General features: G+C 40.1%; 1 protein-coding gene across 1 annotated transcript in view; it reads right to left on the bottom strand.

Moving 5' to 3' along the window:
* The window catches only part of LHFPL2 (lipoma HMGIC fusion partner-like 2), a 133,769-nt gene that overhangs the window by 72,074 nt on the left and 49,333 nt on the right, over window positions 1-12,362 (bottom strand). The window contains exon 2 of the mRNA XM_012721943.1: window positions 5,956-6,012. The gene's annotated coding sequence lies outside the window, so the exon portion shown is untranslated. The remainder of the gene's footprint in view (window positions 1-5,955; window positions 6,013-12,362) is intronic.

The following is a 12,362-nucleotide window of genomic DNA, read 5'->3' as shown; positions in this document are numbered from 1 at the left end:
CCCTATTTGCCTTCATTACATGAAAGAGATGACCTAATCTGAGTTAATGACAGGAAGTGTCCATTTCCTAACACAACTTGGCTGTGTGTACAGAATAATTTGGACGAAAATCAGGTACATTTCCAAGTGCATCTAGGCTTGCAAATAAGCTATAAGAGCTTTTCACAAGCTGTTCTGAGATAGTTAACACAAAGTATTGAGGTTGGGGAAGGCGGGAGTGGGGGAGGCAAACCCCCAGCCCAACAAAGATGTGGGTGAATGGTTGGCTGGGGGATACTGTGTCTGGGAGGACAGGCCACAGTATGACTTGTAATTACTCCAGTATGAGTGCACAAAGAGAAAAAAGGGACAAAAATCTTACTTTGGTTATTGAATTAAACCAAAAGGGATGTAGGTTAAATCAATATTTAACTCAGATTAAATATTGAAGAGAAGTCAGTTTCTCTTAGGAAGTCAGGACAACGTTCCAAAGAACAGACAGGGTGTCTATGGGGACAGAATCTGGGATGTTTAGAGCCACATGACTGACTTCCTTCTTGGTAAGCAGGGATTGCTGTGGCTTGACATGGGAATTGAAAAAACACCAGATTAAAATATGCACAGCTACTGCTTACCTCAATTCAATCTGGTACAAAAGCATAATTGTATTTTACAGTGATAATGAAGATGACACTCCTACAACATCTCAGTGTGTAGCCACTCGACTAAGATCAGTTCACTTCCTTTCAAGGAGCAATTTTAAAAGTGGATCATTAAAGAAAGTTTTCTCCATAGGAATCATTTCTTTGACTAGATGGACTAACAAGAGGAACACCAACTGGAACTAAATCTGCCTGCTGGAGGACTTGTGCATAGACTTTCCATAGACTTCAGCATGTGATCACAACCAAACTATACATATATTGACAGGAGATCCAGAACATCCTTGTGGACCTGTCAGATAAAAAAGCAGAACTCTGTGGCATAACCCATCAAAAAGGACCAACATCCATGTGATGTAGGTATGTGGCTGCATCCACAGGGGAAGAGTTCTGTAGCATGTAGGGAAGCATGTGTTCCTCTTAAGCCCCATGCTTCACCTCCTCTCCACATATGCTACTTCTCAAAAGCACAGAGGCCACCACATGAAATATCTCTTGCCATCCATTCTTTGTACTTTAAGCTTAGCTAGGGCAACCCCAACCCACCCTATGCCTTCGACCTGTCTCTGCTGCTGTCCAAAGCTAACCCACAGGCATCTGCTCTCCCTCCAAGGCTGTGCTTCATTCATTCATGCACCTATGGCCTGTACCCCTGTATAAATAACTCTTAAAAAAAAGTACCTTCATGGCACCCCAAACTGTAAAGTGTTCATACTCAAACTCCTTTACACATTCAAAGTTATACTTAAGCTACAGTCACACTTTTATTTGCTAACCCTTACAAAGCACATAACTGCTGGACAGCCTGCAGGTACTGAGACAGAATTCTCTACAGAGAATATTCCAGACCCAGCTCTGCAGTCTAACCGTCATTTACTTTCCACCCACAATATTTACCACACATCTACTCTGCACCAGATATTGTACCAAACACCAATGATGTAACAGAAGACCCAGACCAGCCCACAGGCAGCCTACAGTCTGCCAAGGAAAATAGGGTTGCCTCTGTTGGGAAGAATCCTTAACACTCTCCTCTGGAACCAGCACAGGTCTCATCAGAATTTTAAATTTGAAAAAAAAAAAAAAGAAGAAGTTATCAATATGCAAGTAACAACGGCAGAGAACAATGAACTGTACTCATTTGAATCCTAAATGTCTAAGATTATTTGATTTGTCTTTGGCGAATATTGAAAACCAGGGTGTATTTCTGCTTTATCGCTTTCCTATTTAGAGACCATGTATTTGGTCAATTTGGTCTCAATAAAGGGAAAAGACTGTTATATTCTCTTATTAAATGCCCCATCACCTGCTTCCAAGCTGCTAGTGGAAATTAATTTTGCACTGTAATACAAAATTAAAAACTTGACTGTCATAGCAGTTAAACTTTATGTAAGGTATAGTGTCCTTGCTTTTTTCCATGAATTTTAAAAATGCTTTGTCTTTAATACAGAAAGATCAATGCTGCCTAATTCTTGAAAGAGCTTTGGAAAGTTTGCCGGAAAGTAAACTCTCATTTATTCAATCTGGAAAAGTGTGAGGACGGCAAGTGTATCTGCCATGTTTATCACACAGAGGAATGCTGAAGTCACAGATGAAACACTTACAATGGAAGAGTTTTAACAAGAAAAGGTACATAGGAACAAAGTTAGAGAGGCTGGGAAACACTGTCACCACTGTGACAGCCAACTCCAAGCTAAACCTGTGTGATACTGAATAAAGACTCTTCCCTACCACTTAAGAGCCTTCTAGAGGTGTTACTCAGAGAATGGGAAACAAAAATACCTGGTAACCCTGCTTGTTTTATCTTCTCACACTTCCTATATAAGCTGGTGACAGCTAAGCTTCTAGCCAACAACTATTCCAGTGGGAATAGAGCTCTATTTTTTGTGCCGTGTTAAAAAAAGAGGGTTAATTACACTAGAGGTAATTAAAAGCTCTTTTCTCCTGGATAACAGCTCCTAACTTATCTTCTAGGGCACAGCAAAAAGTGACCCCAGGAACAGAGACCCTCATTCAATTGTCAAAGCCAACAGTCATCAGAAGCAAAATATTTAGTTGAAAAACAGTGCTTGGGTTTATCAGAAGCTAAGGGGAGAGACAACAGTAATGACATAAAATTGAGCTCGAGCTTCATTACCTGGGGTTCGAGTAGCACATCTTTGAGGCGACATCCCCAATTTTGATTATTTCAAGAAATTATCCAAAACTTATATTTAACCAAAAATATAATTTCAATATATAATCAGTATTAAAAATATTTGCCTTTTAGAAAATGACAATATTGCAAAATCTGTGTATCCAACTTTTTCAAAATTTTTGAATTGCACCAAATTTTCATCAGAAGTACTTCATAAAATTTACAGTTGAGAAAGTAGATATGAACACCCAAGTTGTTAACACACATACTTAAAAATTTTTTCCAGTAATTGAATTAACCACATCTTAAATTTGAAATCTACAAAAATGAAATAAAATTAAAAATTCTGGTCCTCAGTTACACCAGTCATATTTCAAGGACTTAAGTAGGCTTACGTGGGGAGGGCTGCTGTGGCAGATAATACAGGTCTAGAGTTTTTACTTTGCTCATTTGCTCTAGAGTGAACTTACTAAAATTCACATGGGGAAAGATATACTCCCCCAAGAAGAGAACCCAGCAGACTAACTTGCCTGCCTCTCTGATAAGGGGCTCCCACATCAACATCAGGGCACTCTTTCAGTTCATCCAGGAAAAGAGATGATCTTCTCTGGTCTAAACTAGCATGATATAAAAGGAAGCTCAACGTATAACCATAGATGTTTTTTTCAAGTCAGATTCTCTGCCTCCCTTTCCTGAGACCTGGTGACTTTATGAGCTCATCCAAACTTACTAGGTGTGGGTTGTGGGGGTTCCACACTGCACACAGTATGCCATTCACTCTCACAATTCGGCAAGACAGGTGAAAGCCAGGGAGTGTGTTAATAACTTGTTCAAGGTCATACACCTAATTATAAGGTGTACAGCTGGGATTCCAGTCCAGAAAGTGTGAGCAGATTTTTTTGAAAAGCTTGTCCATCATAAGCCCCCTGGTACCAATCCACACATCCTACATTCGTGCTTTTTCAATGCTTTCCTCTATTCTCACGAGGTAGGCAGGGCAGAACAGAGCGGTGTAACCTGTCACTTTGCTGTGAAGCATAGAAGGGACCTGGCAAAGCAGCTACTCCAGTCCATGCCTGGTGCTCTTTCAAGGACACTGGATGACGGGGGCCAGGCAGGGACCCTTGTCACTGACTAGTTATCACATACACTGTTCACTCTTCCATTCCACTGTTCAGAGTTCCATCAGGTTCAGAGGCCTGAGGCTCCGTGGCCAGTGGGTTTCATAGCTGGGCATCCCAACCAGTCCAGAGCTGCCTTATCACCAAGTTCTCCCCAACCAAAACTCTTTGCTAAAGAGCCACCTTCCAGCAAGTTGGTAAAATGTGAGCGACTGCATAAAGCAGAACACTGGCTCACGTGTCTCTGTTGCTGTTAATTCAAAATGACTGTTCTTTGATCTGTCTAACTTAGTAAAGTTTAATTGTATTTGTATGAGACAAATGCATGAAGAAGAAACAAAATGAAAACAACAAAAAACAGCAAGAAAGCAGTGAACTGTCTGGTTAAATCTTCATAGAGAGGGGATTTCAAGGGTGAACACAATTTAGCTCCTGAAGGCACTAGCAGAATAGAACTGACTTTCCCCCAGAGCTGGATTAAAGAGGCCCAGCATGGCCATGATCCAGGGTGACAACCCACAACGGGGGACTAAACCATCATGAATATATTGGAAATATGGAGTCACTTAACTTGGGGGTTCACATGCAACTCCTTACAAAACGGGGGAAATAGCCATGAACCTGTTTCTACTCAAGCAGACCATGCCTCAGAGTGAAATAAACACGCTCCTCACCAGCACAGACCTGTCTCTGTTGAAAATATTTTCCCTCATAGAACTGTATGAATAAAAACAGGCCTCCCTACCCACCCCAGTGTCACCTGGCTGACAGACATCTGAAATCCAGCTCTGAACAACACATGGCAGTATGATATCATTAGCCAAATTTCAAACAAGTTTATGAACACCTGGTTCAGAAAACCACAGGTAATAAACCCCTTATTTTCAACATGCAGGAAAAGCAATATATGTCTTAATATTAATCCTTACTAATAAAGTTTCTCCCACCCCACTAAGTAAATATGTAACAGATAGGAAAAGATCAGTTTGCTAAGGTGCCAAAGATTTGCCTTCTCAGGACACCCACTTGTCTTGGGTCAGTCATGGATTTCCCATAAGAGGGAAGTTTGCTCAAATAATTTCATAACTCATAGGTATTTATAGTTTCCATCAAAATATTAAAAAAACCAGGCTTCCTAATCTAACCAAAGAAGCAGTCGCTGTTAGAAAAATCTGATATCATCTAAGAAATCAATAGCTCAACTGATGATGTAAGAGCCATTTTTCCTTATATAGAATCTGTAAGCTAAAAATATCACCTTTCTATAAATGAGATGGTGTCTTATGAAAATATTCTGAATTCCCCATGTGAGAAAAACCCTTCTGGTTATGGTCCAAATCGAAAGAGGCCTAAATCCTTATCATGTATTGGGTTCCCTGAACTACATCATCAAGTTCATAACAAGGCCCTGAAGGACCAGATAAAATAGTTCTCTCCCTCTTGTGAAAAGCAGAGCTGACCCAAAATCATTTAGAATAACTAACTTTCAAATGTCTTGATTTTTTTGAATGAATAATGTATGTTACTCAATCCCCACTACTGTTACTAATATTTTCCAGTAGATTTTTTAATCATATTTATATATGTATATTTAGTCATCAATCATCTCCTAGCCAACTCTTTTCAACTTTTATTTAGGCAATTCCTCTACCTAAGCTATCACTGAGTAATAAAACTGGGCAATTCAAAGTGGGCATTTTTATTTCATTTTTTGGAGAGAAATGGTAACAAACTGTATTGGTACAAGAAGTTCAAAAGGAAAGACAAAGCTAACTACATCCATGGTAATTCCAGAGCTCTAAAACTTGATTAGGAGCAGAGACAAAACAAATCATGTCACTACTGAAGCTGGAGCGTTACATTTGACACCCTCAGGGTCCTTTACCACATTCACGTATGCTTGTCCAAGCAGCTATTCTAGCCAAAGAAAAACCTCAGTGTTTACCATTCTGGGTCCAAAAGTTTAGAACACTATCCCTTTCACAAAGTTCCTACGCACCTAGAAAGTGTTTCTAGAGAACCATTGACAATAAGGTATATGATTTCATTTACTTACCTATATTATCGCAAGAATACGAAGGCACCCCAGTGAACAACTTCAGAGAAATGCCACCTGGAGAAACAAATCGAACAAATGGTTAGATTTTTTAAAAACTCACACATACACACACACACAGACCACTTACCATGCAATTTCATGTCTCATTAAAATCTGTGACGCTCCAAATCTGGCCCCCAAGCTGCACACAACTCAGCGTGCACTAGCACACTGCCACCAGTTCCTGGGGTGCTGGGGCTCTGGATACCGTCCAAACCTCTGATGAATTAGGAAAATTCAGAGACTGGTGGGGAAGGTGTAGCCTATAAACATGCAGCTGTTCCCCCTTCCCTTTCCCTCACAAAGGAACCAAGTTGAAAATACAACTTGTATCCTGAAGGCACTTTATAAACAACCATAAAAAGGCTCAGATAATCCTGAAACAAATTAAGAGATGAAAGATGAAATTGTGAGTCTTTTCAGCTACATAGTTAATGTCAAAGAATGGAAAATTGGTCATTAAAATTAACACATTAAATAAACAAATCAAGAAGGATGATTTATTTAATGATTGGTTTATTCAGAAATCAAGGATACTTTTCAGTGTCCTCAAAGTCTTCAGATAACCTTAGAAAACGGTAAGCCTGCTAATACAGTCACCAACCAAGAAATCCCAAAATGTCTGGTCTGTATGGCTTAGAGATATTTTAAAAATGAAACAAATTTTAATATAAAATATCACAGTTAAATAATCTGTTGCAAATCTGATACACCAACACTATCCATCACATAGGAAATAAACTTTCCAGACAGACAGCATGTCCATCAACAAATGAGAAACTGATGTTGAAAGAAATGAAGAACCTCCCCTCACATCAGAAAGCCAGGGATTCCAAATCCCACCCTCACCATGTCACATCACATGTCCCTTTGAAATCTCCCCTTCTATGCCAGCAATCTGTAATCAAACTTGCAAACATACCCATCAAGATACATTGATAATAAAAGCCTATGAAAACGGTAACAAATACCTACTCTTACATGAAGATGACTAGTTTAACATTAACATTATCAGTGTTGATCTAAACTGTACCTGAAGGCGAAAGGTCACACAAGGTACAAAGGCTCCTCTATCAAAAGAAATCACTGTGTTCAGTAGCAAACTTGGAGACACTAAACAATAGTCATTGGCTTTTACTTTACAAAAAAAATAAATACATTTAAGAATTCTGAACTCTACCTTCCCTGGTGGCACAGCGGGTTAAAGCATGGCACTAAGAAGCTAACGCCATTTCAGCATGAGTTTGATTCCCCGCCCCGGAGGTGACCACATGTGGCAGCAGACCTCTCCTGACCCGCTCGCTGCTCCCCTCAGCAGTGTACTTCATAGATTTGCCTGTTCTGCTCTCCACTCTGTCTTTGGTGAATCCCCTCACCACCCCGGCACCTCTGACTTGTACCCCAGTTCTGTATGAATAAATATTTAAAAAAAGAATTCTGAACTCACTAAGTCCTCTGTTATAACAGCTTAGGGAAGTGATGACTTTTTGGAAATGGTTCTTTATAAGCTAATTACTAATTAAATTCCAAGCATTTTTCACAATTTTATTTTACCCCTGTAGGGAAAGTCATGGGAAGTCATGATCAGTATTTGTGCCTGAAAATGGGTTCTACGAACTAAGTCACTATGAATGGGTCTTTTATGAACAGAGCTCTTGATCAACATTTCATTACCTCTAAAAGCTAAATGGTTACAAAAACACTTGAATTAGCACAACTTAAAATCAAAGATAACGTTTAAAAAAACTTTTTTCTCACTTTTAACATATAACACAAGTGAAACTCAGGACAGTTAAGGGAACTTGAGAACCTAACAGTATAGAGAAGGCAGGGCTGTATTCTGATTCCCATCTAAAGCTTTCCAAAAAAACTTACACTGCTGATAAAAAAGCACTTCCTAAAAACAAACAAACAAACAAAAAAAAAAACCCCCAACTCTTTTGATGTAAGCACTGAAGAAAGGAACCATTTGGGGGAAAGCTTTCAGAATCATGATTAAGTTTTTCTAACAATGTCATATCTTGTGAAACCACCAGAGTGATCAAAGAGGTAAAATATACCATTTCTGTTATTCAGGTTTGTAGATAAATAAGAGGTTATAGTTATTTTTATTTCTAATGCTTTTTCAAAAAGATTCAATATATATTAAAAATATGCTAAGTTATACACTTCAAAATTCACACACACAAAAAAAACATTCTAGCAAGTATTCTAAGGAGTTAAAAAGTTTTGACCTCCCATTCATCTCTATTTGGGTGGCTTGCCCTTCTGTTCCTCTTCCAGACACCAGGAGGAGAAACAATAGCTGCCTGTAGAGGCCGGGCAAGCACAGCAACCACATGATAGAGGCACAAGCTCTCACTTACTGAATTGAATTACCGTAAACAGGAAGCTGGTTGTAAGACCCTTTTCATAGTTAAAAAATATCTACAGCTTGATATGCACTGATTTGAACGATTACTTGAACCAAGTAGTGTAAAGTATCTTGGAAGTCATTAAGATTACTTTCAGCTTAACTGAAGAAAAATGCTGCCCTGCATAATGGTCCAGGGTGTCTCTGGGGGGAGTCAAGAGGCTGCTGCTCAGGATCATAGAGAGGGGAAGCTCTCCATTACTAACCTCTACGGGAGCCTTCCATGAACCCTTTGGCAGTTCACTGAGCTTGCCCATCTTTGGCAAGAGGGGGAGGCCCTATGGTTGTGCCCTGAGTTACATGACACTTCCCAATTCATGTTTTCAATTGCTCCACACTGTGAGAGGAAGGTAAGTGGAGTGGGGGCCTGACATCACTTATCATCACCATTTTACAAAATAGGAATTTGAACTTAAGCTAAATAGCACAAATAGTAAATGCTGGGCTCCAATCTAGGACGTCTGACTTCCAAGTCCAGTGTATTTCTGGCCAGGCAATACTACAATAACCAAGAAATGATGCTGTTCAATCAGTTTATTCACCAAGGATAGGGGCAAAGATGGATTCCAAAGATTGGAAGCATGGGAATGAATAAAATATGTTAAGAGCCCTTCTACTCTCACAAACTCACTAAGAAGTAATCTATATTTTAGGTAGACATACACACTAAAGTTCTGCTTACAGGTGTCAACCCAAGTATTCATTGTCCAAATCCCACTTTTATGAACTTTGCTGATATAATAAATGCTTGGATAAGTTGGTTCACCTTTTAAGGGGAATTAGTGACAGCATAATAAGCACAAAGAGCAATGACCCATTTCTGCATTCAAAGCAAAAGTTGTCACTGAAACACTGGTTTAGTAGTTGTGCAAAAAAGTCAATGAAACACACTGACTCCATTCTGGCAACAGGTCCAGGATAACCTTGCACTTAAGTCTGACAACAGGAATTTAACAGAAATGGGTCAGCCATTGAAACACTGCTGAACCTTGCAAGATTTTCCAGGAAAGACATAAGAATATCAAATTTCACAAACCTGTCCACAGAGGAGAGAGAGTGGCAGGGTGCCAAAGCCTGGACTGTGTTAACTCATGTGAAAGCTGGGAACTTGAACCTCCAAACGCCTGCCCTGCCACTCAGCCACGCAACAAATGACTCTAGTTCAAATTTCCAAAGATCATCCAGACTATAAGCCAAAGGTTGTTAATCATGAAAACTATCTTTTATACTTCAAGAAGGAGAAACTCCCTGAATCAAAAATCACATCAACATGAAACTGTTAAAGGGTAAGTTGGGCACAAGAGAACAGCTTACCAGTGTGGTAACAGCCTGTCAGAGTCAATTATGCTGTGTTTTAACACTGGGCTTTGTGCACCGAGTTCATTCACAAAATTATTAGCTTTTCCCCCCAATACGTAGCTATAAATCCATCAGTCCAGAAACCCACCAAGGACAAAAGTAACTCTTGCTTACTCTCCTCAGTATCTCCTGTGTGATGGAGTAGACACTTCGTAAATGCTTACCAAAAAAAACAAGCGGATGACTAATCTCAAAATTTCCTATCGACAGTCTGAAAAGGCTGACTGGGGGGAGGGAAGAAATAGTGGGTTAGAGTGGAAAGAAAGATAAGCAAAGATGGGAGCAAGAATTCCAACTTAAGGAGAAAGCACAAAAGCCATGGCATTGACGGAGCCCGGGGGTAAGGGTTAACCTGACCTTAATCTGAGGGTTGACACAGAGGTGGGCCCTTTAGTCAGTGTATTTTCAAAAACTGTCTTACCAACCTTCATGAACTTTTCTGTCCTGGAAAATCCTTAGAATTCAGGTGGTAAAGAAGTGACAAGGGCAAGTGTGTACAATTAAAGTTTGCTCTAGGCAATTTTGAGAAAGCTCCAGATGATAAACAACTACTCCTATTTTTCCTTGCCCTTGCAATCATTTTGCCATACAGAAGCTATTGTGAATATTGCCAAGCACCAATAATATATAAACCGCACCAAATACCCCAACAGCTTGGTCAAGAGTAAGTCATTTAAACATGACAGACACAGGCCATTACAGGCAGACAGGTGAGCACAGCACACAGGGAGGGTACCAGGTAAATAGGCGGCCATGATAGTGACTGGGACCAGGACAGGTGCTGACAGATCTTTCTCTGATTTGTTTAGCAGTCTGCACTTCAAATCTAGAAACAAACTCATAGCTGACCAACACTTCTGAAAACACTCAATATTAAAATTGGAAAGACTACTCATTTAAAAAAAAATTCAAGCTGGGTACTATGGACACAAGCAGGCCAAACCACACAGGCAACAAGTAGAGACTTTGCTTCCAGACTGCCTGTCAATTATAAACCCCTTTAAGTTCAGGAATGAGCCACTTTCATCTATAAAGTGCTTCCCCAAAGACCTGACGTGTACATGGTGGCACCCTCACACAGGTGAAACTTACTGAAGGAGCTGTTCCATTACCAAGACAGTCCCTTCACCATTCTGGAAATGCCTTTCCCTTTAAATAGTTGTAGTTTCTTAAAAATGAGGGAAAGGAACCAGGAAAACAGAACTTGCATCTAAGCAAAGCCGGCTGTAGTGGTGAAGTGAATTGTTTGCTTTTGAAGGCTGGCTCCCCTTTCTAAAATATTTCACCTTTTCGTTATCTTACAAATGTACGACAGCATTGATCTGTCTGCGTTTGTCTTTGTCCAGTCAAAAAACCCATTGGGCAGCTACTCTCTGCCAGGAACCAGGAAGACCAAAGCAAGGGGACGCAAAGTATTCCGTCTTGGCACTGTGGTGTCGCTGTGCTCACATGGCCAGTGCTGACCTCACTACTGACAGGACAAGTAGCCACTGCTCCCCCAACATGTGCGATCACTGGCCCCTCTCTCAAGTGTTTTGTAACTTAAGTTTCACTCCCCATAACCATTTTTCTAAAAACTGGACATTCCTGAGCAAGTAACAGGATTTTGGTGGAGCAGAGATGAAGAAGGGGATCTTTCCAGAGAGTCTGCAAGTCTTCTGTGATGTGAGCATAAGTGAGGACAGCCTCTGAATTTTGGAGGATCAATCCCTTTACACTCTGAATCTATGAGAATAATGTGATTTTTAACACATTTGGGGAAAATATTTCAGTTCCTGGCAGTCCCCAAACTGTATCATAACAAAACAAAGAGTACATGAACATTTCACAAAATTTTTTTCTAAAGCAGCACCATGCCACTATTTCTTACTCAATAATAAACAGTATAACTTATCAATAAAGATAAATCCTAAAAATGCCTCGGCAATGGAGTCATGTCATGAGGCCTATTTAGTACAAACACTACTCCACAACAAAAAACAAAAAGCATGGCCACTAACCTCTACGGAGTGAGGGATAATGAGGTATAGGTACTTACCTATACTTAAGAAATCTCCAACAACTCTGCTCACTTAAGCAGAGGAAGATATACACAAGGAAACAGAATGATTTAGCATTAAGAAATAGAAACCGGGCCCTCCCTGGTGGCGCAGCAGGTTAAAGCACAGCACTAAGAAGCTAAAGCCACCTCAGCATGAGTTCAATCCCAGCCTGCCCCAAGGTGATCCACAAGGCACAAGACCTCTCCTGACCCGCCCGCTGCTCCCCTCAGCAGTGTACTTCACTGATCTGCTCCCCACTCTGTCTCTGATGAATCCTCTCATCACCCCTGCACCTCTGGCCTATACCTCACTTTTGTATAAATAAATAAAGAAATGTTAAAAAAAAAAAAAGAAAGAAAAGAAATAGAAACTATTATACATGACAGAAATCACGGGGTAGGAGGGAAGTCTGACCAGACAAATTAGAGAACATGAAGGGAAACATGCAAAACCCAAAATAAAAGTAAGGCTACACTGGAAAATGCTATAGCTTTATTGGAGAGTCTCCATGACCCATTTATTTATTCCTAATGTGCACCCATATCCAGGAA

This window comes from Condylura cristata, unplaced genomic scaffold (genome assembly GCF_000260355.1).
Source record: "Condylura cristata isolate star-nosed mole 26May11 unplaced genomic scaffold, ConCri1.0 scaffold00007, whole genome shotgun sequence".
Lineage (NCBI taxonomy): Eukaryota > Metazoa > Chordata > Mammalia > Eulipotyphla > Talpidae > Condylura > Condylura cristata.
Note: the sequence above shows the minus strand (reverse complement) of the source record. Positions and strands in the feature narration are given on the sequence as shown.